Source organism: Stegodyphus dumicola, chromosome 2 (assembly GCF_044657685.1).
Source record: "Stegodyphus dumicola isolate Sdum_Otavi_A_Nest chromosome 2, ASM4465768v1".
Classification (NCBI taxonomy): domain Eukaryota; kingdom Metazoa; phylum Arthropoda; class Arachnida; order Araneae; family Eresidae; genus Stegodyphus; species Stegodyphus dumicola.
Genome location: NC_140769.1, coordinates 82,856,732 through 82,875,313, shown reverse-complemented (window position 1 = coordinate 82,875,313; position 18,582 = coordinate 82,856,732). Strand labels below are relative to the sequence as shown.

The following is an 18,582-nucleotide window of genomic DNA, read 5'->3' as shown; positions in this document are numbered from 1 at the left end:
CTGCTTCCGACTTCACAAAATCTCCCTGCTTTATAATTTAATATATTTGAAATTCACCTTTCAAAATGTGAATAAAAAATAAACCTAAAGTATGGTACGAAATCGATTTTTTGAATGAGTGTCATAGATTCGTAAGCTACAATGTTAAATGTATATGGGTAACAATTCAAAACCTTGCGAATGGGTATCAACATGCCATAGAATACTATTGAAATTAAGCTAAAAAAATTAAGATAAAATTTTATTAATTTTATTAATTTAAAATTTTATTAATTTAAGAAAGTAAGTATCAATAAACCATATAATCTGAATCCTAATGTTTTGGAAGAAGAGAAATAAGTAAGAACTGTACTTCTAATACTCACTCAAAATTGTTATAAACCCTCAATTACAGCTTTCAAATACTGCATCATTCAATTCATGGATCTAAAGATCGGCTAATAAAGGTCACATTTAATAATGTTTTAAAGAACATTTCAAACCGAAATTAGAAGATATTTTTACGGGGATAACAGCTAGAAGGTTGAAAGTCGAATTATACGAATTATCTCGAATATAATAAGTTATTATATACGAATAATAAGTTATTATATACGAATTATCTCGAATATAAGAGTCGAATTATCTAAGCTATATGACGAGCTATAGTCGAATTATCTGTGCTATATGCCATCAAAGCTATGTGACTTGTTTTATGAGCGAAATGTAGCTCCATTCTGGAGAAAAGAATTTAACGAAATTGCACAAGGAGAAATCTACACCAAGAGCATTAAAGAGCAACAAGTCGGAAAAGTTGGATTGCTATTACTGGTAGCCTCCAAACACCTCAGGGAGAAAATTCTGTCTAAAACCTTTTTTTTTTTTTTTTTTTTTTTTTTTAACTGCTGGATTTGGATGGATCAATGAAAGTTTTATAGAAAAATAAATAAGAAAGACTACTTTATATGAAAATCAATTATTTGTGTCCCACGAAACTCTTTTTATAGAAGCACCGTTCTGAATTAACGTACAAAACATCAAACTTAAAGCTTGGTATTCTTTCTTTTAAAAGTAGTAATATAAGGAGTGGCTATAAATAAATGATATGGGCTGGCTCTTGATTAATGAATGCATGTTTTTTTCACGTGTTTTCGTGAGGTTCATTAACTACAAACCTTCGATGCAATATTAGACCTCTAGGTGAGAATTTTCGGTATGTAGACCAGGTGTTTTTGTGGAAGATAATGTTTTTTTTTTTTTTTTTTTTTTTTTTTTTTGCATAGGGATGATTTAATCGAATCGAAAGTCAGAATTGTAAAGAAAGTAAAGATTATGATAACAACGTGAAGTAGTTATCCAGGCTTACGAACCTGAATCCAGCAGAAAACACATGGGACATTTTTGAAAGAGCCTTTCCGCACTATCTACCTCATTGCAAAATTCTGCATATAAAGAAATACCATGGAGAAAGTGATATAATTAGCTACTCTTATATGCAGTGTTAGAGGTCGTTGTCAAATGTCCTTGATACGTATTTAAGGGTACCATTTTAAGTATTAAAATGCGCTTCTTCCAGGTTTACTGCCTAAATGCCGATTATTATGGCAAGCTTGAAAAATGATTATGGTTTTTATGCGGTGCTTATTTATTTGTATTTATCACAATTAAGTTGACCACTTAAAAAAAAATAAGTTACAAGTCCGTTTATGCTTTACATAAGAAAATATTTGGCTTTAATGTTTACAAGAACAAAACCGCATTTTTGGTTTTATAGTTTGTAAGATTTATCTTAATTTTCCTTATAATTAATTTTGAGTTACTTTTCTGTCTTTCCTTAATTTCATCTTACAAGCTCCGGCCAGAACGTATTTTCAGAATCGCCATTGAATGCAAATGCGGAGAAGTTATGAGTTATTTGATCCACCTTCCTAGCATGCCTTCGTGGTATGGTGGTCTGCACTCTCGGCCGGTATTCCAGAGGCCGGTGCTTCGATTCCCGGCGAAGGCGCTACTAATTTTTCATCTTGCCTGCTTCCAAAAAATACATAATGTCTCTACAAAGTATTTAACTGTGAAATTCTACTGACTTCGTCAGAGAGCCAGAGAATTCTATGCAGCGCGCTTTATCCTTTTGACTATACTCTGTCTAAAGCTATTTTTACGATCGGCCGTACTTTAGCAACACCTCCTTATAGAAGGAAGCCAGGACACTGAAGCGAGGGGAAGCTCTGACGTCACAGGTAGTCGTCTCTGACTCACCTCGCTCCTTCAAACAAAATCAAAGCCCCGTAGTTGAGCCAAGAGCGACGAACGTGGAGCGGTTATTTGCGTTAGCGACAGAGTTTTTATATTGTCTCGTGCTTTTTTTATATATTGTCTCGTGCTTTTATAATTTCATGCCTCATAAATGTGCTGTAGCCACATGTTGTGGTAATTATAAAAACGGACCAAAAGTGGCTGTATTCAAGTTTCCAAATGAGACTGAACTCCGGATGAAATGGATAAGGAGTCTACGAAGAAAAGATGGCTTTCAACCTACTAAACATACCAGAGTAAGTTCAATTTTACTGCATTTTTTATGTTTTGTATCTTTACATTTTTTTATTACTTTTATTGATAGGTATGTGATGTTTATGCTTACGATATTAGATTTTGATCTGTGGGTAAGAAGTTTTATGTTTGAAAGATTTTAATCTTGCCTGTTTTAATCATTTCAAAAAAATATTTTCCTTCAAAGTTTTATGAATGAAATAAAGTTCCATATAACAGGAATAATTCTAAATTTAGTAGTTACATAAATGCCAATAATTTGTAAATGCTTTCTAGTATACTGTGCAGGCAGATTCTGTAGTTATTCCAAATTTATCATAATTTATATGACAAGGAACTACTAAGTAATCATAATAGGTTTCATTTTAAAATTTTTGTAATGATATATGAAAGTTTGGTATGATGTATTCAAGGTAATTATTTGTATTTGGTAACCAGTGTTTGTTGTAAACAATTATCTCAAATATATAATTTTCTTTAAATGTAAATAAAGCTGTAATCATTATGATGAGCATTCCAGATTTTACAAATTACTTAAATTATACACGTAATTGAAATGATATTACTGGTTTTTTAATTCGTATTTATGTATCAAATTATTTATTTAAATCATAGGGCTTATTGACTTCTGTTACTAAATATTAACATGCATCTAACTTTTGTACTCACAACAAGTTGATTTTTGAATATTTTCTTTTATAGGTATGTGAATTACATTTTCGATCAGATGAAATAATACGAGAAATCGAAATGTATGATGAGAAATCAGCGAAGTTAATTAAAGCCCCAATTTCTAGGCCACGTTTGAAAAAAGAATGCATACCTTTTCAGTTCCCTGATGGCCCATCCTTCATGTCATCAAATTCTGTATCGAGAATGTCACCAGAAAAGAAGAAAGCTCGTTTAGAAGAGAAATACCTGGAGAAAGCGATAGAAAAAAGTTTGAAAATGAAAGAACGGTATGATAATGAACGATCATTTGAAAGTTTAATTGAATTCAATAATTGCCTAGAACATCAGATTTTAGAAACATTTTGGACAACTGTACATACTGAAAATTCAACTATGTTACTTGATATTTTAAAAGACCCAGCTCCAGAAATTCAGAAATCGGTAGTAATAAATGAAGATTTAACAGTATGTGTTTATATTAAAAACATCGCTATAAAATCTATTGGTAAATTTGTTTTCCCTCTAAAAATTAGTAATGTAAATATGTTTCTAGAAGTACTAAAGGAAGTTGAAAGTCTGTCTCATAACTTACAAAATGAAGAATATATTAAGAATTCTATACAAATTGTGGATGATATGCTTTCAGAATTGAAAAGAGTGTTACCTGAAAAAGAAACTGAACTGAACTTCCTTTCAGAGCAAGTAAATAAACTAAATTGATATGGATATTTTGTTGATATGGACAGATACTGACTGTTTAACATTCAGATGACTTGAAATATTGAAGAAGGCATTTCCTTGCCTTTAAATTGTCATTGCGTAAAAAGGTGTCTCGGTTTGTGTTTTAGCGCAGCCACTACTTTTATCATTTGGGTATAAGTTTGGTGTTGACATATGGTAAAATGCTTTCTCCTGATAAAAGTTATGTTTCAGCATGCTTACCGAATGATATGTATATAATAACTGCCACTGTTATACTGGTAATGGGTCATTATAATTTTGTTGATATGAACATATACTGACTGTTTTATATTTAGATGACTTGAAATATTGAAGAAGGCATTTCCTTGCCTTTAAATTGTCATTGCGTAAAAAAGGGTCTCGGTTTGTGTTTTAGCGCAGCCACTACTTTTATCATTTGGGTATAAGTTTGGTGTTGACATATGGTAAAATGCTTTCTCCTGATAAAAGTTATGTTTCAGCATGCTTACCGAATGATATGTATATAATAACTGCCACTGTTATACTGGCAATGGGTCATTATAATTTTGTTGATATGAACATATACTGACTGTTTTATATTTAGATGACTTGAAATATTGAAGAAGGCATGTCCTTTTTACTTCCTTGTACGAAGTAAAAAGGAAGTATTGTAATCGCGAAAAGTTTCAGGCAGCATATTTCACCGAAAATATCCATTTTGACCGCTATCGAATGCAATTTAACGATGTTTTTGCACCATATCTGTACGTAAGGACAGAATAAAATACTCTTTTCCTTCAAAAAAATTATAAAACTGCTTAAAAAAACTGAAACTAAAATTAATTCTGAAGAGAATTTTTCGTGGCTTCTGTACGAACGTATGTACGTACGTTCGTGCGTACGTACATATCTCACATAACTCAAAAACGAGTAGCCTCAGAACGTTGAAATTTTGTATATAGGACTGCTATAACATGTATATGTGCACCTCGTATTTTGGTTGCAATAGGCCACACCAAACGTATATAAATATATTTATATATATATCCACTCTATGACTTGAAATATTGAAGAAGGAATTTCCTTGCCTTTAATTTGTCATCGCATAAAAATGTGTGTGGGTTATGTTTTAAGTGGCCACTACTCTTATCATTTTGATATAATTTTTGTGTTAACATATGGTAAAATGTTTTATCGAGGTAACAGTTATATGTTTCCAGCATGATTAGAAAATTGTATGTTTATAATAGCTGCTGCTATTATACTGGGAATGGGTCATTATAATTTTGTTCATATGGACATGCACTGACTGTTTTATATTCAGAGCACTTGAAAGATGATAATATTGAAAAATTCATTTTCGTGCTGTTGAGTGTTTGCTGCATAAAATGGTATCTGGGTTGTATTTAAATGGCTACCACTTAATGTTTAGTAAGTGGTTATCATTTGGTGTTAACATACTGTAAAATGCTTTGTCATGATAAAAGTTGTGTTTCAGCATGCTTACAAGATGACAAGTTTATGGTAACTGCTGCTTTTATACTGAGAATGGGTCATTATAATTTATATTTTTTATATGGGCATGTACTGACTGTTTTACACTTAAAAATATTGAAAAATTCATTTCCTTGTCTTTAATTTGTTGTTGTGTAAAAAAGGGTCTATGTTGTGTCTTTAAGTGGCCATTACTTATATCATTTGAGTATAATTTTCATGTTACCATATGATAAATTACTTTATCAAGATAACAGTTATGTGTTTCAGCATGGCGACAAAATAACAGGTTTGTAATAACTCCTACTATTATTCTGGGAATTGGCTGAATAAAGGTTGTCTCTGATTAGGAGCACTCATTTCACAAACCTGTGATTTTCATGTGCATTTTGAAATTACCGGTGTCCCATAATTAAGACTGGTGGCTTTCTGGACAAATCATTTTGATATATTCTTTGCTTAAATTAAACAAGCCTGATAGCGAGTAACTTAGAAGATCACGATTTTAGCTTGGAAAAATTACAACAAAATTGTGTTGCATGTAGTGACCAGATACTTTCAAATTGGATACTGGTGCATAGGTAAAACATTTTTATTATTTTCTATATTTGAAACATTAACTGATAATCACTTCCTTTACACAACATCAATAAATGTTTTTACATATACTGGTGATGCTGACATCCATTTGCTGTTGAATGTATCTTTATATGCTTCATAAATAATAATAGCCATCGTATAAAATTTAATATCATTTGTGCACCTGAAGTGTTTTAAATGGTAATGGACGGTCTTCTCAAGTATTTGCCCGATATTTATCCATATTATGGCAGTATCGTAATACATTTTGAAACTATTAATTGGCTGTTGTAAAAAGTTAATAACGGTGTTTGTAATTGCCAGACAAAATGGGTTGAAATTTAACGAATAGAAACTTGAACTTGCAGTATCAAAATTTAAATATTAAGGTCACATAGTCTCATCTTATTGTTTCTGATGAGACCCAATTAATATAGAAGCAGTTTTGAAATTTTCACACCTGTTAATAAATAAGAATTGATGAGATTTCTTAGTATGGCAATATGCTTAATGAGATTTCTGCTTCAATTTTTACAAGAAAGTTTGAATAATTTATTGATAAAAAGAGATCAGCTGGTTTTAACTTATTTGTATGTTATAACTTAGGTGTTGTGTTGTTATGCTGACTGCTTGCATAAAATTGTAAATAAATTTTTTTTATTTTTCACTTGTGAATCTTTATTTTCAAGTTCAGCTATATAACTAACACAATACAGTTAAGTACATATACAACTAATATTATTGGTTCTACATATTTAAGCAATAATTTTAAATTGCACATTGAATTATTTGCTAAGCAAACCTCTGATATACTAATTTATTTGAAACTTGCAAGACACATAGCATATTATAGACAAAATTTAGTGCATTTTTATACCATTTTCTTTTAAAGACAAATTACTGATTGGAAGAAAAATGAAATGATAAGTAATAGTTTGTATGCAGATAATTTGGGTTTTTTTTCATAAATATTAGAAAAATATAAAGCAATATTAAATTATGAGAGAAAAGTCAGAAATTCCTTTTTTGAGTTAGTATGGCTGATTTTTAACTTTTTAAATGCTGCTGTGAAACCTACAAGGAAGTATAATTCATTAAAGTCAAGAAATAAGAAACAAAAAATTCTTAAATTTATGTCAAATTTTATTGTGTTAAATTTTGAAGTAATTAAATTATTCATTATATATAATTGAATCTCTGAATAAAATCCCACCCAAGTATCTATATCAAATAGTGAAATCAACGTTAAGTACGGCACTAGCGCGCAGCCTGTTTTGTTTCGTTGCTGTCTCGGGGTTTCGACATAGACGACTACGCGTGACGTCACAATCCAGTGTCCCGGCTTCCTTCTATAAGGAGGTGTTGACTTTAGGCCCTTGATAGCTCCACCGTCAGTTAGCCTTAAGGGGCCAACTCTGTTAGTATCTTGATAGTTTCGGCTATGTCTTTTTAGTTAAGATTAGTTAAGTTTTATTTCTTAGTTTCCTGAGTTTAAACATGAGTGCAGGCTTTATTGTAACTCCCAGAAAGGAGTCATCTATTAATTATTACTTGGAGTAATAAAGGGTAAGTCTCGAGTTTTTGTTCTCTGCCTACTGAACTAAAGGAGCAGCAACTAGCGTCTGGTCATGCTAAGGAAAACCTAGAATCATGGAATCAGTTGCCAGTTGGATGATGGGAAATAAAGATTAGAACTGGAAGGAATCGTAAAAAAAAATTAACTTTTATCGATATGGAAAGTTTTAAGAATTTTATTTGTTATTATCGTATGTATTGGATTTATATTCAGTACTGGTGTAGGATTAGAAGCAATTTCCATTACGTTCATACATTACAACATGATTAGTTTTTAAAGAGATTAAATTAAAAAGGAGTATAAATTTTGCTTTAAAGTTTATTCAAATATATTTATTTAGTAGTTTGTAGTAAAGTCACCTGAAAAAATAATTTAAATATATTCTACATTTTGCTCATCCAGACGTAATTTACTTCTAATCTCTTGTTTATAATTCGTAAAAAATGAAAATGTTTGATTTACTTATTTTCTTATAATTAGAATACAAATTTGAATATAAAAGAGCCTTTATTTATAATAATACCTTCTTTCTTATGATTAATTTTCTTTATGGCTTCCAACCAAGCCCTAATTCAGCTTTCCGTCGTTCTCCCATTTATTCATTTTAAGTGTATTTGTTCATCAAAAATATATTTGACAGAATATTTTAAATGATTAATGAAGGCGAAGTTTATCGGCATGCGTGAAAAGTTCTTAAAAAACTAAAAGCGCCATATAAGAATTAATGAGACACGAACAGTATGCAAACAAAAATTAATTACGAACATTTAATATCAATATTAAGGCCGTTAGCTGTAGCCAAGATTTTTATGTTTTCATATTCTGTGCTATGTATCTTTCAGAACCTGAATACTTTAAGTAAAAGAAATGTGTGTTGGAACTTCTATTTATTTTATCAACGACATGCTCTTTACAATAATTTTAATTGCATTAACTAAGAATATCTTGAAGCAATCCATTAGTTTCTACGAAAAATGTTTGAGGCATTGAGCTTAGTATTTTTATGTTACGAGACAGTATAAGATTTTAGAAAAAATATATCGATTTATGTCTGCATTAAATTTCATAATATATGTTCAGTATGGAAGAGACCATAAAGCGTTCTACTTTAAAGTTTACGGTTGGAAATATTTCTCATTCCGAAATGTCATCACGTTTTTGCTGGCTACAACATTTTACTGTTCTTCATCTAAAGTGGATTTATGGTCAATAATTTAAACGGGACGAGTATTACTCTTTTAAACTTTTCTTAGAATTTCGTTCAATACATCCTTGTAAACTCAAATATAAAATTTAATTTCAATTGCAAATTAATGTCAAAAGACGATCATTTTTTATTGAAGATTTGTTTTGTATTTCAATCTTCCTTTCGACGCCTTCAAACAAAAGAAAGATTAAGCGAGTTTTTAAAAGAAGTACTAAAATGCGATCATTCTTTGAGGATCTGATTAGTCATTTAAATATTTTTATTTATTTATTTCTTAATTGAGACTAAAAACGAGTCGGTATTTACGTATTAGCGCAACCACCCTGGCGCATTTTGGCGGTATTTTTCAGAAGAAAAGGTGATTCGGCGAATTTTCGGATTGCAACTTGCAATAGATATGGTTAGCTAAAGAGCTGTTATGCACATATTCGCCAGAGTTGGCGAAGACTGAAAATTTGGCGATTTCTATTAAGATGATTACAATAATACATAAGTACCGAAGAGTCCTTTAGAACAGCTATCACCAACCGGTGGTCCTTTGACCTTCCGTGAAAACCTTTTGATGGTCCGCAGAAAAATTGGGGGCATTGTTTATACTTTTATGATTCAGTTTAAAAATTGACGAGTAATAAAACCTATTATAGAATATGGATTATACTTTTTTAATTTTAGCTACTACATTTAGCGAAATTACTTCTGAATTTAGCGACCGCTTAGCTACTTTTGTAGTTGTATCTAATGACATCTGAAAGTGGGAGTTGGCATCCATGGATATGCTGCAGTTATCAATAATAGCACGAAATAGAATTCTCTTTCCTTTTGAATTACAAAAATTTTAGTTACAAATTGAATTACAAAAATTGCTATTGTATTGGTTCATAACACAGTTTTCTCTGTATCAATAGGCAACTTGATGGACGTTTATGAGAACCATCTGCATTCTTGTTTATAATTGCATCACTGGAAGTTTTCGTTTTTGCTTTGTCTACCTGTTGATCGATGGCTACATTGAGAAGTAAGCGATGATTATTATGTGTAGAATAATTAAAAATTCGCAGCATAACACTTTCAGTTTATTGATATTGCTTTGCGTTTGCCGGTTTGTTTTTGCTTTTCGTGAAGTTCCTTTTCAGTGATATGGAAATGTGAAACTTCATGTACAAGAAGGTATGACTTTTGCACTTTTCATATAATTTTTCAATGTGAACGAAATATGTGTATCAGTGAGATGTTAATAGTATTTTAATTGTTACTCATAATCAGGCGCGCAGTCTGAATTTCCATTAAGGCACACTGCTGAACACCAAATGTTTCGAAAATTATATTAGCAAATAAAACTAGAATTAAATAGAAATTTGAATAGTGTTCTTGCGTATTAATATGTTGTTTTTAAGGTTTGATTTAAGGGGTTTTTTAATTCATATTAGTGGTCCGCCAAATATAAAATTATACATGTAGTTGTCCGTGAAGTTGCAAGGGTTTACGACCGTTTCTTTTGAAGCACTAGATAATTTGAAGCGAATGTTCATGAAAACATTTCTTAAGCCTCTTTGAGAACGTAATCTGCTCTTCCGATTACCGGCCATTCATTGTGTGATCGATGCCTACTAAGGCAATTAGTAGTAACAATAAAAAATAGCGCTACCAAATTTCATTGAGAGAACTGTAGGCAAACTGAGAAAACAATTTTCCAACAGTTCTTTATTTAGTGAACATGCTATCGAAGATTTACTGCAAACGATGAATGTGAATGTTACTCAACCTTGTGATCAGTTGTTATTGATATGCGCGGTCTGCAGTTTATATGTGCATTCACACTATGTTCATTCATACGCACATTCACATTATTGCTTACTTGATTTAATATTCATTGTTTAATAACAAACCGTAGTAAGAAATTCCGCATCTAATATTTTACAGGGCAGCGTAACCAAGTTCAAAATATTTTCACACATATGTTTCCAACTTAGGAAGCATGGCTTTTAGTCTTTAAGGATTTCCCTAATTTTTGCGTTCCTTCTGGAGTTAAATCTACTTACGGTATTCATTTTCATAACTGACAAAGTCGCGATCAGATATTTTTTTTGACTCATATCTCAGATTCATATCGTAAAATTAATGGGATGACACTCAGATTGCAACTAAAATTTCTTCTAACTAGTGAAAGATATTCAGTTATACCACTATACTGCATCGTAACAAGATAGGTTCTAACAACTGTCATGGGTTTAAATAAAGTTGGTTTGCTCATTTACTATCAATTAAAGGTACCACATGTAACCTACGCGTGGTATCTCACCACAAGACGTTCTAAATACGAAGATATAGAGTTAAGGTAAATTTATTCTACCTTATCATTTGAGAGGGTTAAATTAAAATATAATACACTTCTTCTCCAGGGGGTGACTGAAAATAATCTTGGCGTTCTGGATAGGTTAAATCTAGACGGACTCAACTTCTGGGGAAAAATTAACAGTCTTTACAGTGACGAGAACCATCCTTTATTCGGTAGTATGTTCTGGTTCGACAGGGACCATATGGTACTCTCTTGGCTACGCCTGGGTTGTGGGGACGCTGCATGGTTTGATTTTGAAGGTTGTCCTTGGCGGTTTGACTACTCTTGGTCAACACTGTGAGACTGTCGATGTCCAACAAGCGTTTTTGATATTTGGGTGGATACGTAGCCGTCCACAGTAGTGGATATGAACCCAAACTTTTTGAAATAAAAATTATCCTCCTGGGTTGAACGGGGGGTTATGCAGCCTTGGATCGCCTCTAAGGTTCGGAGTGTTTAACTGTGTAAAGCGGATATTCGAGATAGCCAGCTCTGGGTACCCTTCCTCCTAGTGCACTGTTTCTGGATTAAGCACGATCTTTTTGCAAACTGATATAAATTCAAATAGTTTAATCTTATCAGAAGCTACAAGCTTCGCCTAGGCCGCAACAGAAATTCTAACGTACAACTCACAAATACAAAGCCATTCTTATTCTATAATATTCAAATCAAGATCATCCCTGTAGTGGCCAATAGACAACCAAACTTCCCACGGCACAGCATTTCTGAAGAGATGGCTAAAATTCTCACATGCAACTATTAGTAATTCCAACTTTATAATAAAAACTATGCACCGTTCAAATGCACATAAATTTTGAAATGAGCGAACTTCATGGCGAAATGAGGCACATAGGAGGAAATGTAAATTATGTAATATTACATTAAAGCGCAAACAAACATATCACAAGGTAATGTTTGGAAAGTCGACCCTTTGAAGTTTTCAATAACGTTTTCTTAGCCTTTATGCTATTTAAAAATCTCGTTATCATGACGACTTCAAAAAAGCTTGCATATGTAACTAAGTTCTTCAATAATATGTTTTAAGTTTGGTCTAGATAGAAGAAATATTTGTTACAAAACTTGCTAAACTGGTTAATTTACAAAAGTTATAGTTTTTGATGTAGTAATATACTATTTAAAATAAAAGATAGCTTGAGAGAGCATTTAAGACACCCTGGTAGAATGCAATATAATGTCTAAAATAATTACAATAATCAAATAGAAAATTTTCCTGAACCCGAAGTCAAACACTATCAATCATTTAAAGAGGTGTTTGATCATAATACGCTTAAAATAGTAATCTTAGATTTTAGATATAATACCAGAACGCTAAATTAAATATTCCACCTCAGAAAAAGAACAGAAAAGCTTCTCAGTAGCGGAATAAGTTTATAAGTTTTATAAGTTTAATTTATAAGTGAAATATGAGAAAATCTAATTTAATAGCTTCGTAAAGAAATTTTATACCTACATGAAAGAGGCAACTATGAATTTCGAAATTTGAAGTTAGCTGCAGCATTACAAAATGACAGAGAGCAAGTAATGTAATTGAAGTGCATATCGCTGTTTGAACGTATACTGCATTTAAGTTTATTGGTGTCAAAATTCATTATCACAAACACACTGAGATTTGAATATGAAATTTGAGATCATCGTCACGAAACATTAATCTGCAAAATAATCCCAACCTCTACAAAATTCTTAAATAAAATATTTCTTTCAAGCAGCAGTTGAGATCAGCAATAAACAATTCAGTTCGATTAGCGATAATAAAAAATCTACCTGAATCCATGCCATAAAGATTAAATCATGCTTATGAAATCTAAACATAATCCAACATTACATTAGACACAATTTAAATAACTTTTTTTAAAATTTTTATTCGATAGAATAATAAGTATTGTGTTAATCTGAAACACGATTTTCCCGCCGAAAAAGAAAATATTAATTCATCAACACAATATTTTTCCCGGTGGGACAGATTTAGTGTAAAAAGAACAATGAGTAAGTATGCAGTTTATAGGAAACCAATTTCTATAATTTTAACTTAATGGATCTAAAATTCTGTTAAATCGCAAAGGTTTTGCCTTTTCATGAGATACTGTATGCATTTTGATATCGGAAGATTGGTGAAAAAGAAACCATGTGGAGATAAGGTTAAACAGTAATGGCATGTTATAATCCACATATAGTATTAAAATTGTAGCCGATATTATGAAGTAAGAATACATAGTCCATGTTTTAAGGAAATATATTCACTTCATTTTTCATTACTGCTGAGTATATTTACTGCCTCTGACCAAGGATTTACATAATTAAGTTTCTGTGGTTTAATAACATAACTTAATTTAGTAACTTAAATTAGTTTCACTTGTGACTTTAACATTTCGTCTAAGCATAATTATTTGAGGTAGATTTTAGATTAAACAACGGCTATTAATAATGTAATAGTGTAAATGCTAGTTTAACATAAAATCTCTTTTAATGCTAATCAATGACTTAAAAATAGTAAAATAAATTTAAACCTTAAATTTGGAATAAATGCTTAGAATATAGGACTTAAGACTTTTGGCGGGCATCATAAAACCAAGAAATCACGACATGAAGTACTTCGTTGATTTAAAAACACGAACAATTCTATACCACCAGGTGTTACGATAAATATATGGCGTTAGAAACGTTATTTGTTAATTAGCAGTAACGTTGCATGTGTTTTAATTTGTATCACTTAAAATTGTTAAAATGAAGACCTAAATTGTTAAGAAATACATTATTTTCTTTTAAATCTCTCGGTTTAATAAGCAGCTACACGGGCTGATTAAAAGAAGAAAACTCAATTAAAAATCTTACGTTTTGCCGAATGGCAAAACTCTGAGAATATCTTATTTTCTTTTCTTTACGCCTTTGGTAGAACAACTGGTTTACTGCTCATCAACCAGTTGAACCCCGTCGATGAAATTACATTCAGAAAATAGAGCCTAGTTTAAATTTCCGGAACGTGACTACGTAAAGTCAGCAAGACCAGAAGAAAGAGGGAAAACTGCTTTTACACTGATATAGTATAAGTTGGGCATACAAATATAATAGGGTAAAGGTGTTGATAAAAGTGCAAATGTATAGATCAAATCAGTACAAATATTTAAACATTACACATCAAGCAAGAAACATTTTCAAAATTACGTTAATAAGAATGTATTATGGATATACATTTAATTGCTTGAAACACCTGAAGTTATTACATGGTGCTCTATTACTTACAAAATAGTACAATATGTATGCTTTGGGGTATTAACTAATCAGTTTTGTCTCTTAGTTATAATGACAGCGTGAGAAGTAAAGGCCTTAATGCAGAGTACTGCACGCTTGTTTTGTAAGTTTTAGCTGCGCATGAATGACAACTCGTAGCTGTGCACTTCTAGAGACGGCAGTTCGAGATAAATGGACAATTAAAAACATAGTAGTCGGAGGTCGCTAATCTTTTCACATATAAAGATCCCTTTCCATTAAATAAAACCAACTGAAGTAATTCATAAATTGTCCATACCCAGTGAAGGATTGTGTAACCTCTGGAAAGCCCTGTTTGAAAATTTCACCGAATTTCGAAATGAAATTGAACACTCTTCTGCTTGTAGCTTCATTGTTCCAATCTAGTTACCGCTTATTGTAGAGGAATTGAGTTATATATTTTGAATGAGATGCTGGAAGGTGTACAATGAACGTAGTAACAATAATATATGTTCTTGCTAATTTTGACAATCTAATCAGCTACGTCAGTGCCAAAGATTCCAGTATGGGTTGGTAGCCCTTGCAGGTTCGGTCTCAAGGACTTGGGCAAAGAAAGCAGAGGTTTTTCTGTTTCACGATTGTATTTCTCCATCGATTTCCTTTAGTTGCTTCATATTTGATGAAGAGTCCGTATAAATTTTGAGCCCGGAACCATCAGGGATGTAGAAGCTTAGTATTGCTCACAAGGCATATCTGACTGAAAGACAGAGTTATTGTGGTCAAGTTTTCGGGTCATGTGCTTGCTATGTTTGTGTCATTCTGGATGCAAAATCCACATCCTGTTCTTACCTTAGCTTTTCGAACCATCGGTGTAGATGGCCCTTAATGTGGATGTAGCAGATGTTGCCCATTCCGTTTGACTATGAAATTCAGCCGAGTGACAAGGCGGCAGGGGAATACTTTAATAACAATATGTATGAAAAATTCATTATTCCAAACCGTACAATTCACCTTCAATCTGAGGATCCGCACAATATTGCATTCTCTCTGGGCTAACAAGGAAGAACACCCGTAAGCACGTTCAGAGTTCTGTTAGGAGAAGCATGGTAGTTCCAGCAGTTGCACAAGAGGAAGGGGAATTGCGCAAATTACAGTTGCTTCTCCATATGAGATGTAATGTTTGTTTTCCATATTGCGGCTCTATGTAATGCATTTCTTTCTACTGCGTCTGATACCAGATTTTCAGCACCTGCAAATGCACACCAACGAAATTCCTGTAGTTTTTATACATGCTGTTAGCCAATTTATGGAGATTTTCTTCATTATGTTTAAGAAGTGGTTGTCAATTTAGACGATCATCTATTATGACACCGCGGTACCTGAGTTGCTTGACAATGTTGATGATTTTAATTTGAGGTTTAATATGCAGAATTATTAATTAATTCAAAAATATTAAATATAGAGGTAAATATGTTCCTCATTCTTTGTTGCGCTTACAAATCATTATCCGAATATACATTTACAATATTTAAAACCTTGTAGCATCATTAAATTATTTTGAAGCGGGAGACGTTAAAAAAAAGAACAAAGCCCTCAACGAGAATATTTTAAAGTTGTGATGTTTTTGAAATGCTTTAATTTCAACGACGATGTTTTATACCACGATGCTTTAGAACTAACATGTGTTTTCCTTTTTGTTTTCTTACACTGTTTTGTTTGACGATGTTTTCGCCTGCTACCAATCCAAGTGCATGTGCATTCATTGCTTTAATGAAGTTCTTAATAAAGCCTAACTTAATGTGTTGAGGGCCCAAACATTCTTTGTTGCTGAGTTTTCTTGTTAGTGATGTTCATTAGGTAAGTGGTTTCGGGTAAGATTATTTTTCGTATCTCTGCCTGCCGTATTCGTATAAGAAAAACACACATCACTTTAGTGCCTGCTAGCTGTGGATCGAGAAGAGCAGAAACGTATCATGACATCTATTCTTTAACTCTGAATATTTGCAGCTGGAGTTTTTCAAATTTCCATATGTTACTTTCATAATTATTATTTCATTATTATTTCAAATTTCCATATGTTACTTTCATATTTATTATTTCATTATTATTTCAAATTTCCATATGTTACTTTCATAATTATTATTTCATTATTATTTCAAATTTCCATATGTTACTTTCATAATTATTATTTCATTGTTATTTCAAATTTCCATATGTTACTTACTTTTAAAACATTTATAACTCTTAAGCATTAATTCACAGCAAACGCAGAGAAAAAATAACAAAATGCAGACTAATGAGTTAAGGTTACTGTCTAATGTATCCAAATGCTATGAAATAATTTCAGAAAATATATAGATAAGTATTTACTTGAAGTCGAAAACTTCGGACCGCAAAAAAGCGTTAATTGTTAAAAATATCAGAAAAACTTTAGAATATTTTTTTAATATTAAACACTGTAAAATTGCAAAGCAAAAGTGGTTCCTTAATATATTACATAACACGACATCAGAAATATTTTTATTGCAACAGAACTACAACTTTCATAAATTTATCAATTGGCTAGATTTTTTATTGAAACAATTTTTATTTATGTCAATTATATATATATATTGCATATTAGTGGAAAAAGTAAAATACAGATTTAAATTATTAAAAAGTTATTATTTTTATTGCTTTTAAACCTTTCCTTTATTAATAAGCAACAGACTGATTAAACTGTGGACTGTACCTGTTACTGAGCGTAGTCTTTCAATATTTTTGCCAACTGAAATAATGAAATGGTTATTCATTGAAACGTTCATGTAAAAACCATAATAGAACAGCAATGAAAAATATTCCAATATGTGTTTGCTTCCATTTCTTCTTCGAATTCCGTTTGTTATTATATTTGACTGAAAACTGGAAGCAGAAGATAAAAAAGAAAAAAAAAATATGAAAACTGATTTTAAAAATATAAATAAAAGTAATTCCCGTAATGTAAGCTTTATTTGTATTTCTTGCGATAGAATTCGCTAATCGAATTCCTTAATACAAATAAAATTATTCTAACAGCATCTGCTTTCAGTGAACGCATTTTATTAAAATGTTATCAGCTTACCTTAAATGTGCGAATAAAAGTCCAGAAGTTAAACTGGGCTTTCATGTTTAATAAATTGTGTTCCAGAAAATTTTTAATATAAAAGAAAAAGCTGGAAAAGCTTGCTGAATATTTTTTATTCAATCTAACGTTTCTAGATAGTATAAAAATACTACTTAAGTAAACAAATAAATAAATTTAATGCATTTATTATTGATGTAAGCAAACTATAGCTCTATAGTTGAGATATAGAACATTACGGTGTGGCAAAAGTTCTTCATTATTTATTCTCATTGCAATCTGATAATTACGTAGGAGTGTAAATATTATTTAACTGATAATTGCATAGCACGCAAAACCTATAAGTATGTAATTGTGAAAACTCTCTTGGTGGACCTTTGTAAGACAAGCTTGTTGTTATTCACGTTGCATACCAGAAAAACACAAAAAACGCACATGCAGCCAGTACGTTGAGTAAATGTTGCAATAAGCTATATTTATAAATACCATATTGCATAATTATCGTATACTCAACAAATAAAATTGCTTAGCAAGTTAACTTGATGCAACAGTTGTACCTTTGAAATTCTTCCTGAATGCATCTCCCTCAGAAATAGCCGTTTCGTTCTTTGTCTTAATCAATTAATATATGCAAACTGATACCTATATTAATGTGAATCAGCTGATTTTAAACAATTCACTTTCTATACTGGTAAGGAATAATGTAGTTTGACTAGGCAAAGTAAAGTCACAAAGCACTTGCGCTGTTACACTGATAAGTACTGAGAAAATCTGAAAAATAATTTTAAAACTTTAAAACGAAAGAATGGCAACAGTTTTTAGAATTTGTAGTTTGTGTGCTTATATGGATGGTTAATGCCACTATGGATTAACGCAAAGTTTATATGAGAGATGCAAAAAGTTAAAATATGCTTCTAATATCCAAACATGGCAAGAAGTTTAAATACTTTATAATAATTTTAAAGATTTAAATTCAAAGGTTACTTTTGTAACATTCATATAAAATATTATATGTATGCATTTGGTTAGCATTATTTAAATTTGTATTATGATTAAAATTCATAATATGTAAAGAGTTGTACGATGATAAAATATTTATTGTGCGGAAATGTTGATAGAGATTGCAAACGGAATTATGAGATCCTTCTAGACATAATAATAGC

The 18,582-nt window shown here is 31.3% G+C and overlaps 1 protein-coding gene and 1 long non-coding RNA gene across 6 annotated transcripts in view; one reads left to right on the top strand and one right to left on the bottom strand.

Moving 5' to 3' along the window:
• LOC118184750 (somatostatin receptor type 2-like) overlaps positions 1-18,582 on the bottom strand; it is a 512,152-nt gene that overhangs the window by 272,294 nt on the left and 221,276 nt on the right. The window contains exon 2 of one of the 5 annotated variants that reach the window (XM_085810825.1): positions 3,353-3,447. The exons of the other annotated variants lie outside the window; for them this stretch is intronic. The gene's annotated coding sequence lies outside the window, so the exon portion shown is untranslated. The remainder of the gene's footprint in view (positions 1-3,352; positions 3,448-18,582) is intronic. 5 annotated transcript variants of the gene reach the window in all.
• The window catches only part of LOC146998499 (uncharacterized), a 48,134-nt gene that overhangs the window by 24,731 nt on the left and 4,821 nt on the right, over positions 1-18,582 (top strand). The window contains exon 2 of the long non-coding RNA XR_015039467.1: positions 9,665-9,774. This is a non-coding gene — a long non-coding RNA (uncharacterized LOC146998499). The remainder of the gene's footprint in view (positions 1-9,664; positions 9,775-18,582) is intronic.